The sequence below is a fragment of the Pteropus alecto genome, unplaced genomic scaffold (genome assembly GCF_000325575.1).
Source record: "Pteropus alecto unplaced genomic scaffold, ASM32557v1 scaffold57, whole genome shotgun sequence".
Lineage (NCBI taxonomy): Eukaryota > Metazoa > Chordata > Mammalia > Chiroptera > Pteropodidae > Pteropus > Pteropus alecto.
This window is the reverse complement of record NW_006442508.1, coordinates 8697062-8710968: the sequence shown is the minus strand read 5'-3', so window position 1 is coordinate 8710968 and position 13907 is coordinate 8697062. Positions and strand designations below refer to the sequence as shown.

Sequence of the window (13907 nt, the reverse complement as noted above, 5' to 3'; positions counted from 1 at the left end):
TCGCTCTCTCGCTCTCTCGCTCTCTCGCTCTCTCTCACACACACACCCATACCACACACTTCCACATATTGACCCCATCTGTATTTCTAGCCCAATGGGCCTTACTGCAGAGTTCTTACTAGTTCCCCCTGTTGACTCACCTGGACTGGCTTCCCAGACCTGGCCTCAGCAGCCAGGTAGGCCCTGACCCAGCCTGGTGGATGGTTCTCATGCCCTATCCTGATTCATCCTTCCAAATTCTAAAAGCCAATATAATTGATTCCCAGTATTCCCTGTAGGTACATTCTATAACGTCACTAAAAACATTGAATTAGCAAATACTGAACTATTGCTCCTAGGAGAAACAGGGTTAGCTTCCTGCATGTTCTGGACACATTTTCAGCAACCAATCAATATATAACCTCGTTTCACGTATATTTTTTAAGACACCTTATTTAATGCATATTATTGATTCATTTACATTGAACTCCCAGACGACAGCACAGTAACCTGTGCCTGAACGAAGCTCATTTAACACACCTATGCTTTCTGTAGGACACGTCATCGACTTTTTGTACTTTCAGAACACATTCGCCACAATGCCTGGGGGCTGTTTTAATCACGAACAGAATGCACAAAAATGCAAAAAATTTGGCACTTTTTATTAGACTATGAAAAGGACGCTTATTGACAGGGTGAGAAATGAAACAAGAAGGCAGATATATCTGAGCATCCATGAATAACTGTGAAAGTGCCATGAACATTGATTTCAAGGTTGCAAATAAATTTAAGCAGGTAGGTGAATTCACAACTGTAGAATTCACAAATAATGAGGATCAACTGTGTAAGCGTCCAGTTCTGAGCGACAAAGATGCCTTGCTATTAATTTAAAAATCTCCACTTTAAGCAAGAGCTTCTAAAATACCGTATAACTCAAATCAAGAGAAAATGCATACACTACGGCCATGCCACCCTGAACAAGCCTGATTCCATACGATCTCGAAAGCTAAGCAGGGTTGGGCCTGGTTAGTACTTGGATGGGAGACCACCAAGGAAGACCAGATGCTGTAGGCGCAAAAAGAAAAAAGAGAGAGAGAAGAGAAAGAGAGAGAAAACACATATAATGTTGTTACCCTTCTCTTTTTTTTAAACTAAGAAATTATTTTCATGGGAAAATACTCATATTTCCAAAGATAATTTAAGGTTGTTGTTGGATTTTTTTTCTGGACCAATGAAACAATAGAAAAAATAACATAAGTACATTGTGTAGATTTTGGCTTTTCACTGGAACAGTATTTTGGAGTAATGAGAAATAGACATATTTGTGGTCTTCATTGTAGATAGAGAGGATTTTTAAAAATTTTTTTCAAAATTGTATCATTCATTTAAAAAATCAAACTAATGTGTGCCTGTCATATTAAAACAACGGACTCTTTCTAAGTCAGGAGTGTCAGCCTCTGTGTGTCCAGCTGAGATCTGCTAGACAGAGGCACAAACTAACCCTCACCATCATGATTACCTCGAAGATTGAGCAAACATAGAGAGTGGTATCTTTTTCCCATCTCCCAGGTCTGAGCTTGTCCCTTTACCTCTGCTTCAGCTCTGTTGCTACGTCCATGGGTCAAACAGCTTTGCCTTTGGTTCAGAGCTGAGTTGGGCAGGACAGCGGCCTGTGTGCAGCCGAGACATTTGGAAGGCAGTCTGTGTCTTTTACAACACATGTTCTTTCCAGGGCTTGGAATGAAGTTATGCTTTGGCACTGCCTTGGATGTTTTTTTAAAGGATGGGCCAACACAAGAGCAGAAGGCACCAGAGTGAGTTCTTCGCGCTGATACTCTGCCCCTTCACTAATGTCAGCATGAACTTAGTCTGCTTCTTGGTGGTGAGGACCTTCAGCCATTATTCTGGCTTCTGCTGGGGGCAGCTTCTAGTCCTGTTTCTTTTTGTGGATGAGCTGAGGGATGGCTGGAGACAGGAAAGAGGGGGCTTCAAGAAAAGTCTGCTACTTTCTCCCATCATTCCAACTGTGTGGCTGCCTCCAACCTTGGCCTAACAGAAATCCTGGAGCTGACTCTGTTTATAGTGAATTTAATTTTCACTCCCACTTGAAAACTTGAAGAGACGCTAAAGAAAAATGTCTTCAAGTTGCGTGTTGTAAACTGATACCCATACTCTTTTCTTTTGGTTGCTTCCTAAATGCAGTTTTCCTTTGAGACTTGTGAAGTCCAATTAATGTAAACCCTGGATCCACTTAACCCTAAGCTGAGCACTCCCATTGAATGCCATCCTGGAATCCTCCAGTGGGAAGTGCGGGAGGCAGGCTGGCTAATGAGGAGCATGGAGGGCTCCCTCTTGAAGCACTTCCAGATCTTTCAGAGGAGTAGCAATGGCAGTGGAGACTCACCAGGTTCTGGTTCAGAGTATTAAATTTGAACAGATTACAGTATGCATCTTCAGAGATGTGCTAACTCAAGACTGACCCACCCATAGGCACATTTAAGGAAGAGAAACAAATTATTTCACTTCTATGCATTCTTTCAACAATTATTTGATTTTTTAAAAATGTTTCAATTTTCTTTTCTTGAGAATGATAGAATTCAGTTTGGAATTATTTCATTTTATTGGAGTCAAGGGCATCAATTCAAAGCAGAAAATCCTGTTTTGTTGGGTTACTTTCAATCTAAGAGCTTGCCATCAAAAAAAATTCTCATGGAAATAATGTGAGAGTCAACCCAAGTTATTTGGAAGGAAATTAAACTTCCAACATGATTGTTCAACTCTGTGAGAATTAGTTTAACAAAATTTGATTGGGCTTTTCTTATAAATGTGAGTGAGCAGTTCACATGATGAATATACCCTGAGGACCAGTCTGTATCTTCCAGGACCGTGATGAGAGTTAAGAGGATGGGAAAGCTCCTAGGTAATCAAAAACTCCAAACCTGGTCCCCTTCATAGCATCTAGGGGTATCTCATTACACTGGCTAAGCTTTCCTTCTCCCTGAAGACACCACTAGCCTATGACACAAAGGCTGGGTACAAAGTTTGAACTGTCTCAAGCCATACCCCCATTAAAAACCAGTGAGTGGACCTGGAGCAAATGAGGCTGAAGGAAACGAAGCGTTCCTGCTGGAGTATCGTGCTCCCACAGGCCACTGCTGGCCCCGGATCCTCAGTCAATCTTTATATAGAAATTTTTGCCAAAGAAGTACAAAGAATGAAGGTTCAGTCTTCCAGACTACTTGCCGTGCTCCTAGATTCACTTTCCTTTTCAGACTCTTGGCAATGATAGGCATACGGCATGTTTTTTATTAAATTTCAAAAGTAAAATTAATACTCAGCTCTTTGGTTTTTATGATTATAAAGCTCTTTTCCGAAGGCCCTAAAAAACCTCAGAGCTTTCTTTGGATCACAAAAAGCTGAAGAAGAGTTTGTTTCCTTTCTTTGGTTTGCCTATTTATGGTGAAAATAATGGAAAGAAATGCCTTTTGATTAAAGAGAGATTTGATTCTCTGTGTTGGCTAGCTCCCAATTTTGTCAGCTGTCCATATGGCTTCTGGTGCCCTTCTAATCTGGCCTCTATGGTGAGTTTGGGTGATCTTTTCAAAATGCTGTTGTGACCAACACCTAACACAGTCCCTGACTCAAAGCATGTTCCATAATGATTTGGTAAATGAATGAAAGAGAAAATGAATAGTAGCTTGCAGGTAGCTAATCTCTACTTATTTTTTCTTTAAAAAAAAAAACAATTTTCTTGAATTATAATCCACACACCATAAAATTCACCCCTTCAAAGTAAACACTTCAGTGATTTTAATATATTTATAAGGTTGTACAACCATCACCACCATTAAATTTCAAAACATCTTCATTACCCTCCCCCCAACACAAACAAAACCCCAGACCCAGTCACAGTCCCTCGCCATTTTCCACTCTGCTCAGCCCCTGAAAACTGCTAATCTATTTTCTACCTCTATGGATTTGCCTATGCCAGGAATTTCTTTTAAACATATGAGGCCTGTTTTGTCAGATGTCTTTCACTTAGCATGTTTTTAAGATTCATCCATGTGGTAGCCTGTATGAGTACTTTATTCTTTTTTATCAGTGAATAATATTCCATTACGTGGCCATACCACATTTCGTTTATTTATTCACCCATTGATGGACACTTGGGTCACTTCTATCTTTTGGCTATTGTGAATAATGCTGCTATAAACATGGGTGTACAAATATCTGTTTGGGTTCCCGCTTTCAATTCTTTTGGGTATATACCCAGAAGTAGAATCACTGGATCATGTGATAATCCAATGTTTAATTTATTTTATTTTATTTTTTTTGAGAAACTGCAGTACTATTTTGAACAGTAGGTCCACCACTTTACATTCCCATATCCAATGTTTATTTTTTTTTTTATTTTTTTTTTTAGTAACCGCAGTACTGTTTTGAACAGTAGGTCCACCACTTTACATTCCCACCAGCAATGCAAAGGGTTTTACTTTCTCTACATCCTGGCTAATACTTGTTATTTTCTGTTTCTTTTTTTGTGTTTTTTGTTTTTGTTTTTTAATAAAAACCATCCTAATGGGCGTGAAGTGATATCTCCTTGTGGGTCAACATTTGTGTCATCTGTCTTTTTTATTTTTTATTTAGTTATCCTAGTCTGTGTGAAGTAGTATATCATGGTTTTTATTTGCATTTCTCTAATAATTAATGATGTTGAGCATCTTTTCAAGTGCTTATTGACCATTTATATATCTTCTTTGAGTAAATATCTATTCAAATTATTTGCCCAGTTTTTAATGGATATGTTTATTTTTTTATTGTTAGTTGTAAGAGCTCTTTATATATTCTGATGTAAGTCCTTTATCTGATATATGATTTGCAAATATTTTCTCACATTCTTTTCATTTTCTTGATGGTGTCCTGTTAAACACAAAATTTTAATTATTATAAAGACAATTTTTTTGTTGTTTTTGCTTTTGGTGTCATATCTAAGAAACCATTATCTAATTCAAGATCATGAAGATTGACTCTGATGTTTTCTTCTGAGTTTTATTGCTCTTGCTCTTACATTTAGGCCAATGATCCTTTTTTAATATCGATATATAATTAACATATAACATTATATTAGTTTTAGGTGTACAACATAATAATATGATGTATGTATGTATTGTGAGATGAGTACCAGAATAAGTTTCATGATATCCATTATCACACATAATTACAAAAGTTTTTTTCTTGTGATGAGAACTTTAAAAATATTATACTCTCTTACCAACTTTCAAATATGTAATACAGTACTGTTAACTATAGTCACCTATAGCCTATGATCCATTTTGTGTTAATTTTTATATATGCTATACCTATATTTAAAATATATATATATTAACCTAAAAATATATCAATCTTTAAAAAAAAACAATTGAATTTGTCCCTTACTCTGCAAAAGAGGGTTATTGCTACAATGTTGGGCAATTTCCTTAACTAGAATCATTTTCTTATAAGGATGTTTATATGCAAATTTTTTCTGGTGTTTAGCCATATACACATTGTATTTAATTCAGAAAATGCCTGAATATTTCATTTAACCAATCATTTAATGAAACTTTGTGTGTCTAATATGCACACACAGCTTTCCAAGAAGTAAATGGTCCACAAAGCCAATACTACAGAAAGGTCAAGTTGAAGGACAACCCAGGAAAGGCTTTTGGGTTTGGTGATTAGAGATCACAAGTGCCCTGTGAGTGCAACTTCAGCAGAGTGGGAGGGTTGGCAGTGAAGTCACAGCTAAAGAGACTATTTGTAGTGGAAAAGAGAGAAATAAGATAATTATTAAAAGGTAAAAAAGAGTCAAGTAAAGAATTGTTCAATATAAGCATGTGTGTATGTTAAGAGATAGCCAGTAAGAAGGAGAGCCTGAAGGAGCTCAAGAAAAGGTGAAGCTGACAGCCCCATTCTCAAAGGCAAGCAGAAAGGGTGGCGTTGGGAGCGTAGGTTGCACAAATAACTTGGAAATCAGAGAAAAACCTATATTCCCTTGAGGAGTAACTACCTATATACAGATCTTTCAATTCAAGGTTGTAATTTAAACTAAAAGAAGTTTAAAACCTAGAACGTGACTTTCGGGTGCAAAGAGACCTGAGTTTAAATTCTGGCTTTGCTACTCATTAGCTGTGCAACCTTGGGCGAGCAATTTAATTCTTCTAAGATGCAGTTTCCTCTTCTATAAAATGGGAACAAAAATAGATCTAACTCATCAGGTTGTTTGTGTGAGAATTACATCATGTCTACAATAAATCTCTTGATATTTATAAATTCTCAGTAGCTCTAATAAAAATAAACAAATCCATATGACTTCAATTGAGAATTGAATTGGTTGAAATTATATTTTATTCCATCATAACCCTCTTCCTACAACTTAGTCACAATACTCTTGACAAATATGTGAGAAGCACATATGTTTTGTATAAGACTTGCTCTTGACATAACACTCGTGCCATATTGAGTCAAATCTCTTTCTCCTCCCATCCTCTGGTGTAACTGAGGTGAAGTTAGCTCGCATTTTAGACAAGCAATTGGCTGACTTAGATATAGTCCAGCCATATAATGTACACGGTACCACGTGCTCAGTCCATGATGATGGGTCCTAAGTGATGATATCAGCACACGATTCTGAAATCTCTTCCAGCCCTGAGCAAGGATAAATTATTAAAGCTCTTTATGACTGAATATCGCCATACAACATTTTCTCTAATCTCTGAGTAACAAAAGAACAAACTGTTTCCACCTTCCTTGTGCAACTCTATTCACTCTGGGCAAGACTCATTAAAACTCCCTTCTCAAAGAATAATATTTTACTTCTAAGAGACATAAAATTGTGAAAGATAATGCTATTGATTTCCAGTTATATTAGTTAGACTGTAGAGTCCTGTGACGTAGACAATGGTGAGCAATCTTTCTGGCAGCATATGCCTCAGCCCAACTCCTGTACTCTAGTTTCTCCGGCAATGCTGGGTTCCGCACCCCCCTCCCCCGCCCTCAATAAATACAAGTAACTGCACTGTATTAGGAACTTGGTATTTTTCAAATATTTTTTGTTTATACTTTTAAACCTTTTCCCTCTCATGAGCTCCCTTCTTTGTTCTCTTTACTGTGTCCTGTTGTAATAAGAGGATTTTGTTTTCATACCCATTTGGAAAACTTCCTTCCTGGCATTCAGATTCTCTCCTCAGATGTCAGAATGGGAGATAATGGTTCATTGCTAGCCCTTGGGTAGGGGAGAGACGAAGAAAACAAGGAGAGCTGTAGTCTCTATGGGCCGGTCAGGTTGACACACTTCATGTGTGAGAGTGGCCCAGTGTGCGCCAACAGTAGTTTACTGTTCACTCCCACGACACCGGGGCATTAAAATGCAAGGCTAGTGTTTTAAAAATTGTCAGTATTTTCTAATCTATGCACTCTTTGCAACTTCAGTAGGTTTTCTAAATAACTTAATCACTCAGAACAAAGTTGGGTTTATTGCAAATGCCAATATTTTAAATCAAAATCCACTCTTCCTGGCTTACGACATGCCCACAATCTTTCTGAAGCAGATTCTATTCAAGTTTCCTTCTCATGAAAAACTAAATGTGCAATAAATAATGTTTTTAAAATATATCTAGGGAAATAGGGAAAACAATTTAGTGTAACTTGCCTATAAAAGAGATTTTGAAAATTAATTATTATCCTCTAGCGATCTGTTCAAATAAAACCTTAATTTCCAAAAGTTGCCTATATACCACAAATATTAGAATTTTAGTACTTAAAAAGTCTGTGGTAGGGTGGGGAGGGGGACCTTTGGGATTGCTTACCCCACCTCCCCTGCTTATTAATGAGGATACAGAGCCCAAGGAGGTGAAATGGAAGGCCCAAAGCAATTCATTGCTGATGAGCATTGTATTTAGAACCCAGCTCTCAACCCAGTGCCCATTTAATTTCATGCCACTGCTTCTGTCTTTCGAGGTAGGATCTGGTAAATGAAAATATAATGAGAAATAATAATGTAAACTTTTCAAAAGTAGAAACTAGATTTTCTTTTTAACACCTAGTCACTTCCCAGTCTCCTTTTGCTCTAACTTTCTGTCTGATTCTCTTGATGCTAATGAACCAGACAACTGACCAGGATTATGTGACTGTGAAAAGTGTAATAAAGGCCTCAGGCAAAATTCACTGAAGATACAGTATTTACAGTAGGTATTTGCCACATCTTATTCATCCACACATTTCATCAGATGAATAATGACTAAGCATCAATTATATGCAAGGCAACTGTGAATCCCTGCAAATTACAGAGACAAATAAAACAGTCTCCCTGCCCTCAAGAAGCTCCCAGTCTAGTACTGAAGACAAATAGGTAAATAAACAACCTGCAGTCAACGTGCTGTCATAAAGGGATGACCAACTTCTCTTGGGTTCAGAGAAGACAAGGAAAGGAAAGGCATTTGGGGCAGAAGGTGCTACATAGAGAATATGTTAGTTTGAAGAATTGTTAGGTCCTTCACAGTAGCTAGAGCTGTGCTTCTTAAACTTTAATATGCACATGAATCACCCAGGGTTCTTGTTAAAATGATGATTCTGATTCTGCAGTTCAGGCATGAGCTCTGAAATTCTGGATTGCTAACATGCTCTGAGGTGATGTCAGTGTGCCCTGTGGCTCCCACGTTGAGTAGCAGGGAGCTATTGGGAAGATGAAGGTGGGCACATAGCAGGAGCCAGTTAATAAAGTGTTTTGAAGGTGGTGCCATAGAATTTGGATTCTCTCCTGAAAGTAACGGTAGTAAGAAACGTACTCGAATAACTGAAACTGATGTTGGCTTCCTAAGTCTATTGGAAGCTCAAAAGTTATTTCCACCAGGAAGCTTTCTCACCCTTTCCTGAGAGCCTGTTGCACTGTATGTTAATGACAATTTACTCACCTATCAAATTCACTTAACTCTAAGCACTGGAAGAACAGTTATATCTTTTTCAGGATTGAATATTCAAATTGAGTGCACCCAACACCTATCACTGTATCTAATCCAGAGAAGTTTTTCCATAAACTTTGGTCATATGATATGTTTGGTCTAGATCAGTGGTTTTTAAATGTTAGCATGCATCAGAATTACAAGGGACAGGGCGCTACTTAAGACAGAGATTGCTGAATTCTACCCGCAGTATCTGAGATTCTGTAAGTCTAGGGTGGAGCCCGAGAGTTCGCATTTCTAACACGCTCACTGATGATACAGATGTAGCTGGTCTGGAGACCACACTTTGAGAACCACTGGTCTAGAGGAGACCACTGATTACTTCCTAACAAGCAGTATTGACAAATGTGATAAAGTATGTTAATGGCTAAAAGCATCGACTCTATGCTGTGGAACCTTGAGCAAATTAGTTAACTTCTTCAGGCCTCAGAGTGCTCAACCATAAAATGAAAATAATAATTATTGCACCTAGCCCCTAGGGCCAATGTGAGGATTCAGTGAGGTAATATATATAAAACACTTGGGAACAGCAAATAAGTATTCATTTTTATTGCTAAAGGAACTCGCCTCACTTGCCATTGGCACAGAAAGAACAAAACAGATTTTTAACAAAGCCACAATGTGTTTCTTTACAAACATAATTGGTAAATGTGAATTTAATCTCTAATCTTGTAAATCTGTAGAAATATCATAGCTCCTGTTGCATTTTTATAACCACGGTTTTTATATTTTCTTTATCAGAGAAAACACCAGCTGACCCCTGGGTTTGTTGAAAGATCTCTACTTCACACTGATCGGGATGGCTATTATTAAAAAGACAGATAATAGCAAATGCTGGAGAAATTGGAACTTCCATACACCACTGGTGGGAATGTAAAATGGTGCAACCACTTTGGAAAACAGTTTGGCAGGTTCTCAAAATGCTAAACATAGAGTTTGACCAGCAATTATACCCCCAGGTGTGTAATATACTGAACAGAATTAAAAACATATGTCCACACAAAACTTTTATGTGGATGTTCACAGCAGCATTGTTCACAGTAGCCAGAATGTGGAAAGAACCCAAAGGCCCATCGATCAATGAATAGCTAAACAAAATGTGGTATATATCCATACAATGAGACATCATTCAGTCATAAAAAGATATGAAGTACTAATGCAGGCTACAAAATGGATAAAACTTGAAAACATTATGCTATGTGAAAGAAGTTTGAGAAAGGCCACATATTGCATGACTCCTTTAATATAAAATGTACAAAACAGGCAAGTCCATAGAGACAGAAAGCAGATTAGTGGTTTCCAAGGCCGAATTAAAAAGGGAATGGGGAGTGACTAGTGATGGTTTCTTCTGGGGATGATAAAAATGTTCTGGAATTAAATAGTGGTGATGGTTGCACAGTCTTGTGAATATACTAAAACCACTGAATTGTATACTTAAAGGGGTGAAATTTCATGGTATGTGAATTATATCTCAATGTAAAAGGAAAAGTTTATGACTCTATAATCCCATTTGCTGAGAATAACATTTTATGTTATAGCTGCACTGTCCATAAAGTAGCCACTAGCCACATGTAGCTCTTGAGCTCTTAAAATGTCCAAAGGGAGCTGTGCTCTAAGTGTAAAATAACACTGGAATTCAAAGGCTTAGTGTAAAAAAAAGAGGAATATACATGATCTAAATACATTTTTAAAAATCAAACTATTTTAAATATATTTAGTTAAACAAAATGTAATGTTAAAATTAACTTATCTGTTTATTTTTACTTTTTAAAAATGTGGCTACTAGAAATTTTAAAATTCTGTATATAGGTCCCACTGTGGCTTGCCTTATCTTCCTATTGGTAGTCTCTGCCTTCAAGGTCCTCTCCAGAATGTTCATGTCTTTGTAGAGACACATGTCAGTGCACCTGGGGACTAGCGAATCTGAGGCTGGTCCTTTTCCTTTACATAAAGGGCTCTGTACCCAGGGCTTGATTAGCTCTTTTTCATTAGCATGACTCAACACATGTAAACAGGGCAATTCAATGGATGTTTCCAGTTTTTGTTCTTTGAGTAGAAAGCCACCTGCAAAAACAGAGCCTTGTTATCTCAAAGAGCAAGGTTCTGGGTCATTATTATTTTAGAAAGTACTTTTTTGTATCTCTTGCTAATGAACGACACAGCAAGTCATCTGAAAAAGAAATTTTTAAGGCATAATTTCTTTTCTCCTTCAGAGTAACTTTTTTCCAAGGCTCGAGTCCTGTGTCAAAATGTTCTTAGCCTTGACATGTATTTCTAGATGTCAGTGAAAATTGGTCATTAGAATTCTCCTAGAAGGGAAAATTGTTTTTAAATGAGCTGAACACAGGATTCATTTAGTAGGCGAAGTAGTTAAGGACAAATTATTTAAACAATATAGGATGTCTATCAGTAAAGAAGTTAAGTAGGTTGATTGCTTTTTTAAAAAAAAAATCATTATATCTTTTTATTGTAAAAACAATATATATTATTTTGAAAATTTTCAAAATCACCAAAAAGCAAAGAGGAGTAGATAACCAACACTCCTAATCACATTAACAGAGATAATCATTGTTAATATACAGATGTCTGTCTTTCTAGAGAAAAGCAGGTCTTGATAAAACAAAATTATTATATAGAGAAAACTGGTACAAATTCTATTGTGACTATTGGTCAACGAGTAGTAGAACATTTATTTTTCATCCAATCAAAAATAGACCCTAAATTTTGAGAAGATAAATCCAAATTTTGAGAAGATAAATCCAATTTTTATAGGTTTAGTTACATAACACCCCTGTGTTACAATTTAGTGGCTGGGTTGAATGTAATCTTTTAGCCTTTACTTCAATTAAACAAGAAAGATATTTACATTACACATACAGAACATGTGGGTGGGCATATCTCTATACATTTTTCTTTTCCCTTCTCCAAGAAGGTTGTATAAAAATATTTACTGCTTTCCTATAGGCTCATGCACATGGTGTAGCATTCACGTCATGAGGCAGAAGGATAGATTATTCAATGGAGTTTTTATGGATCCACATTTAAGTGTTTCCCCAGCTGTGTTTACAGCTTTGGGTTTCTAAGCCTCTTGAGAAGTAATCAGTTTTGATCATCCTAAATCCCAAAGTAAATTTTATGTTCTGCAGATTATTCTAGTTGCTAACACAGGTTAGTCTGGCCTAGTGAACCACTTTTAGTGCTGTAACGTCCCAAAATGAAAGCTGTGGTTTTGCTTCAAGGAAAGAGGGAAATTTGGATCATGCCTCAGATTCTTCACTGCCAGAGGTGAGGTCTCAGAATTTCTTTGCTTTTTTTTTTTTAAATTTTATGTTGTCTTACTTTGTGATCATTTCATTGTATAAGTCTAGACTCTTCAAAATAATATAAATCTCTTTAGAGTCAAGATTCTTATATGATGTTATCTTTTTGTATTTATATTTTTTATAACTTTCTGTGTACAAGTGCAGACATATATTATGCTTTCAGTAATACTTGTTTCTTGACTAGTGAGAAGTACGATTATATTTAAAAGTTTAGGAGATTGAAAGTTATAGATGATTTCTTCTTAGATAACTTCAATAAATGACATATTTAATATTCCTTAGCTTAAACCTTCCAACTGTAACTACACAATTAGCCATACTTGGAGCCAGAGTATTGCCTAAGAGCTAAGGCTCTGCCATTTAAGTGTGTTAGCTTGGGCAGATCGATTAACTGTGCCTCCTTATGTGTTTCCTTATGGAAATGATAAATAATTAAATTAGTTAATTTATGTAAAGTAAATGGCACAATGATTGGCATTTTGATAAGGTGTCAATAAAGATTAGCTGCTCCTACTGCTGCTCCTGCCACTAATATTAGTACAACCACTAGACTATTGACTAATGAGCTCAGTCCTCCACCAATTGGAGAGATACTCTCTTCTCCCAGGCTGGGATTTTTGAAAACTATCTATGTAGAAAAGTGAGGAAACATCTGCAGAGCTGGCCAGGTAAGCCAAATCAACCACACCATTAATTTTGTCACACATGCAAGTACTAAGAAAATGAGATAAAAGTGGCAACAGGTGTCCCATGAAGTACTTAATTCGGTCAACATATGCTGACCTCCCACTGACTAAACGGTGCTGTGCTGGGTGCAGGATACTGAAAAGTAGACATAAGAGCTAGTGGCTGCTTTTGCAATCTTCTGTCTCCTATGAATTTTTAAGTGTAGAGTACCTAAGAATTATTTGTGTCCATGTAGGGAATGTGTTTTCTTAGATTTCTACGGGGAAAAAATAGAAAAGGAGGCTAATTATACACAGAACACTAGAAAAAAGAAAGACATGATAGATATTGAATTAAAATGTCCAAGCCTCTGTATTAATCAGCTATTGCTATATGAGAAAACACTTCAAAACTCAGTGATTAAACCAACAACCATGTATTATTTCTCACAATTCTGGGGGTTGGCTAAGCTATTCCTCTGCAGGTTTTGCATGGGATCACTTGTGAGGCTGCTTTCAGCCTAAAGTTCCAAGACAGGAGTTGGAACTCACTCACATTTCTGAGAGTTGGTGTGGCACTTGACGAGGACCTCAGTTCTCTTCCTAAGGCCTCTCATTCAGCACTAGGCTAGCCCAAGCATCTTTACAAGATGGCCATCTAAAGGTCCCAAGATGGCAAAGTGGAAGCTGCAAAGCCTCTCAATGCCTAGACTCTGGCACTCTCACTCTGCCCCAAGGCCAGCCCAAGCAGACTCACAGGAATGGAAAAATAGTCCCGATGTCTTTTGGGGAGAAGCATATCACACTGCACAGGGGTTGGACACAGTATCAGTTAACTACTGCTGTATACAAACCACCCCAAAAGTTCATGGCTTAAAACAACAAGTTTTTATTCCTCTGTGATTTACTAGAGACCATCATTATACTCATCTCCCACAGCC

General features: G+C 37.2%; 1 pseudogene; it reads left to right on the top strand.

The window, feature by feature from the left end:
* Nucleotides 1-934: 934 nt before the first annotated feature.
* Nucleotides 935-1053, top strand: LOC112471635 (annotated as a pseudogene).
* The last annotated feature ends 12854 nt before the right edge of the window (nucleotides 1054-13907 follow it).